Source organism: Solanum tuberosum, unplaced genomic scaffold, assembly GCF_000226075.1.
Source record: "Solanum tuberosum cultivar DM 1-3 516 R44 unplaced genomic scaffold, SolTub_3.0 scf00001, whole genome shotgun sequence".
NCBI classification, from domain to species: Eukaryota; Viridiplantae; Streptophyta; class Magnoliopsida; order Solanales; family Solanaceae; genus Solanum; species Solanum tuberosum.
In genome coordinates, this window is record NW_006238927.1 from 2,880,512 (window position 1) to 2,885,488 (window position 4,977).

Sequence of the window (4,977 nt, forward strand, 5' to 3'; positions counted from 1 at the left end):
GGTTTGTGAGTTTCCAGATGTATTTCCTGCTGACTTGCCTGGCCTACCCCCGGAGAGAGATATCGACTTTGCTATAGACTTGGAGCCAAGCACTAAGCCCATTTCTATCCCACCCTATCGGATGACCCCTGCAGAGCTTAAGGAGCTCAGTATTTAGCTTCAGGGTCTCTTGGATCAGGGATTCATTCGGCCCAGGTGTCTCCTTAGGGTGCCCCCGTTCTGTTTGTTAAGAAAAAGGACGGGTCTATTAGGATGTGCACCGATTACAGGCAGCTTAACAAGGTGACGATGAAGAACCGTTACCCCTACCTCGCATTGACGACTTGTTTGATCAGCTCTACGGTGCTGTTGTGTTTTCTAAGATCAACTTGTGGTTCAGGTACCATCAGCTGAGGATTAGGGCAGCGGATATCCCTAAGATCGCATTTTGGACTCGTTATGGCCATTATAAGTTCCTAGTGATGTCCTTTGGGCTGACTAATGCCCCTACTGCCTTCATGGATTTGATGACCCGTGTATTCAGGCCCTATTTGGACTCATTCGTTATAGTTTTCATCGATGATATTCTTTTATACTCGCGGAGCAGAGAGGAGCATGCGCAATATCTGAGGATTGTGCTCCAGACTTTGCGAGACCAGCGGCTTTATGCCAAGTTCTCAAAGTGCGAGTTTTGGTTGGAGTCTGTGACATTTCTGGGGCACGTAGTGTTCAAGGATGGTATTATGGTTGATCCGACGAAGATTGACGCCATTCGTAGTTAGGCTAGACCCACTTCTGTGACTGAGATTAGGGACTGGCTGGATACTATAGGCGTTTTGTTGAGGGTTTCTCTGCTATTGCTGTACCTTTTACTTGATTGACTCACCAGGGTGTTCCTTTTGTGTGGTCTGAGGAGTGTGAGTTGAGCTTTCGGAGGCTCGAGGAGTTGCTTACTACCGCTCCTATCCTGACTCTTCCAGTTGAAGGCTAGGGCTTTACCGTATATTGTGATGTTTCCGGTGTTGGTCTAGGGTGTGTTTTGATGCAGCGGGGCCAGGTTATTGCTTATGCCTCCCGACAATTGAGAGTACACGAGCCCAACTACCCCACTTATGATCTAGAGTTGGCGGCGGTAGTATTCGCGCTCAAGCTTTGGAGGCACTACCTATATGGGGTTCACTGTGAGATTTACACCGACCACCGCAGCCTACTATACATTATGAGTTAGAGGAATCTTAATTCTAGGCAGCGACGCTGGATTGAGCTTCTGGCAGACTATGACCTCTCTATTTGACCCTTGACTACTAACATAACATCAAGTTGACCTCAACTTGATGTGTTTTCTAAACTCTAAAAAGGAAAATATTACAACTCAATAAAAAAACAATACAAAAAAACTTGACTCGAGAACTTTAAAGCATAAGCCTATGGAATGTATTCTTCAATAATCTTTTCTTGTGTTGGCTGCATTTCATCTTTAGGCAGAACCATCTCAATTGTGAGCTCCCTCTAGTTGATTTTCTTCTGCTAATAAATATTTGTGTAAGTGTGCTAGGTTCTTTGTGAAACACTTATTGTATTTATAAATGTAATACTTCTCCATCTTTTAGCAGATGTCATTTCTTCTAAGGATTCCTTGTCCTCTTAGGATTCTGTTTGTCGCTCTTCGTTGAGATTTATTTCCATGTATGTATCCTCTATGAAAATAAATTCTATGCAAGTTGGACTCTTATCATAAATATGCTACATCCATTGCTTTAATCATTTTGCATTGTTTGGTTGACCTTCTCCTAATCTCAATGGACTCTATTATAAGAACACGTCGTAGCAACTTATTCTTTGAATTTGTTCCTCTATTTGTCAATCATCTATATATTTCTTGATCTAATATAAAATTCCTCTATTTGTCAATCATCTATATATTTCTTGATCTAATATAAAATTCCTCTATTTGTCAATCATCTATATATTTCTTGATCTAATATAAAATTCCTCTATTTGTCAATCATCTATATATTTCTTGATCTAATATAAAATTCCTCTATTTGTCAATCATCTATATATTTCTTGATCTAATATAAAATTCCTCTATTTGTCAATCATCTATATATTTCTTGATCTAATATAAATATATTTGGAAACTCAATAAAAATGTATTATAAGTCAAAATCGCTAACAATTAAAATATTTTGAAGGTATTTGGAAATATCAAGGTAAAAAATTATTCTTAGAATGTCCAAATAGAAACTAAGACAAATAAAGTATACATTTGTATCTTCATGTATTTATGGACGAGGATTATTTGATAATATTTTTACTTTTATTAATAGAAAAAAGGGATAACATTAGAAAATATAAGATAGGGGAAAACTACCCGAGTTGCATTTTCTATTTGTCTAGGTAACAATTTGTGGTGTTATCAAAAGTATTGTTGTCGAGAAAAGATGGAAGAAAGTAAAATTAGCATTTAGTTTTCACGCTTAATCCAATAATTCATCATTTTTCCCTGGGAAACACTCCAAATGATTGATATACCTCTAGGAAAGTGTATAGTATTTCAAGGAAACGTACTATATTATGATCCTATATTACAATAAATAAGCTACACTCCAGTGCTGACATGTTTCATTTTTAAGACCTAACGTAGTCAATTGCTCTGCCAGATAGAGACAAGACATGCTAACTAAACACTGCAGAAATGATGTTGAGTTCATCACTGTTAGCTTCTTGCCTTATAGTGAGAGGATTTTGCTTCGTATAAAGAGTTAATGAGGTACCTATGTTCAAAAGATTGTGCTAGGGTTGCAAAATTTGGTGATGGAACCTTCTTGTTCTTGGTGCAACTAACTGCTTTAAGAAGGTTCTAAAAGTTGTTCGTCCGTAATAGCTTTATGGTGTGATTTTAAAGTTTTGGACTAACACTTTTCAGAATCGTCATAAGCAAGTTAGATGGCACTAAGAATAAGATGGTTCCATTACTAAATTTTGCAGCCCTATCACAATCTTTTGAACCCACGTACCTCATAAACTATGTATATGGAGTAAAACCCTCTTCACTATAAGCCAAGAAGTAAACAGTGTTGAACCGAACATTATTTGCACAATGTTTAGTTAACATGTCTAGGCAAAGCATTGACTACGTTAGGTCTTAAAAAGAAACATGTCAGCACTTGAGTGTAGCTTACTTAGCTGAATTTGTGGCAGCATTTACGTGTCACGATTTAAGCATATTACACCTATTAAAAGTAATACGATGATTTCAATTGAATGAATAAAAAAAGTAATAGTAATATAAATTAGTTACAAATTAGTTGAATCAAGACCCACAAATCTTAATTAATAATACGCCAAATCCTAAAACTTCAATTAGCCATAAAAATATCCAATAAGTGATTGTGCTAACAACCTTTCTTGACATAATTTAGGAATGAGTTTTATAACAACACGTTGCAACTCCACCGATCATCACCTTGTTAGAATTATATTCAAGAAGATGTATTTTGGAAGTTTGTCATGCTCGATGGAATTGCAACAATTTAGAGTAATAAAATGCTTTCTTCTAGGAAGAAGAAAAATTCCCCTTCCTATCATGTGTTGTTATTTTTCTTGTTTAATCATTAGCTTCGTATTCATATTGCATTGCTATAATGTACCAAATAAATGATCTCATGTTTACTTACGTTAAAGTTTGCAGCGACGATTAATTTTGAATCAGCCAAATGAGACAAAGAGTAGTTATGTGTAATTATGATTTATATACATCACAAATTATTACTTTTGTATAGGTATACACCACAAAATTGATAAGGATCTACTATAGCCACATCTTATGGAAGGAATATGTATATCAAGTTTCTATACAACTTTTATAAAACACTATTCTCATTGGACAACAAAGTCTTGATATGTAGGCAACTGTAAAAATGTGGAAACTAGAATTTCTTAAGAAAGAAGAAGAAAATACTAAGACATGAAACATTTTACAATCATGGTGTCAACATTCACATTATACGTTTTGATATATTAAAAATTATTTTAAATTTGAACACTTCAGATATTATGTGAATTTGACTTCTTTTGCTTTCTTTTGTCTTCATTTTGTACTTAATATCTCATAGATGAAATTCAAACAGATTAGAATTAGAAATGGACATAAACAATCATTGAGGACATAATTTGGTGAACTAGAAACCTAATATGAGTCTGAAATCTCTAACTCATCACGAACTTTTTTGGAGAATTTCAAGTTTTTGTTCGATGCAATCTGATATAGTGGGTGTCACGTCACTATTGTGGTGGAATTAACTCCTCCCATAGTGGGTGTTCATGCTATGGCAGATCCGCTATAGTTGGTTAGGCCGCTATAGCGGGGTTAAATCACAGTTTATGCTGAAATTTCCCTAAAGCACTCATTATTCTATAAAGTTTATTTTTGGAAGAGGAAGGGCAACCTAGGGTGATTTTCTTCACTTTTATACTAAATTCTTCAGTAAAGATAACCAATTCATTCCCCTACCTTATTATTGTGATTCTTAGGCCGTAGAATCCTTGTTGGGTGACCTTAGAGAGAGTTTGACTTGAATTAATGGTGGAAATCCCTAGTTTTTGTAGGGATGATAATAGGAATCACATGTAGTTAGAATTGGATTATGATCCGAGTATTTGTAGGTCATTATTCATTGATTGTATATTTTGTTATTGTTTTAGACTAGGAACAAGCCAATATTCATAAAAAAAGGGAAGACTCATGTTCAGTAGAGCTTCCAAGGCTTGATTCAAGGTAGGCGATGGTTGTTTGTTTTCCCGTTTATCTTATATGTGCTTGTATAGTGTTTCATTAGTATTACATGCATGATACATGATTATGTAAAAGTAAAGAGTATGATTTGAAATGTTCAATGTTGTCAATCACATGCAATGAATGTATTTACTTGAGTGTACAAGTGTAATTGGTATTCATTGTGGTTGTGATTGAGATGTATGTTTGATGGTTGCTCT

General features: G+C 35.4%; 1 pseudogene; it reads left to right on the forward strand.

Moving 5' to 3' along the window:
• Positions 1-252: 252 nt before the first annotated feature.
• LOC107060240 (RNA-directed DNA polymerase homolog) lies at positions 253-970 on the forward strand (annotated as a pseudogene).
• The last annotated feature ends 4,007 nt before the right edge of the window (positions 971-4,977 follow it).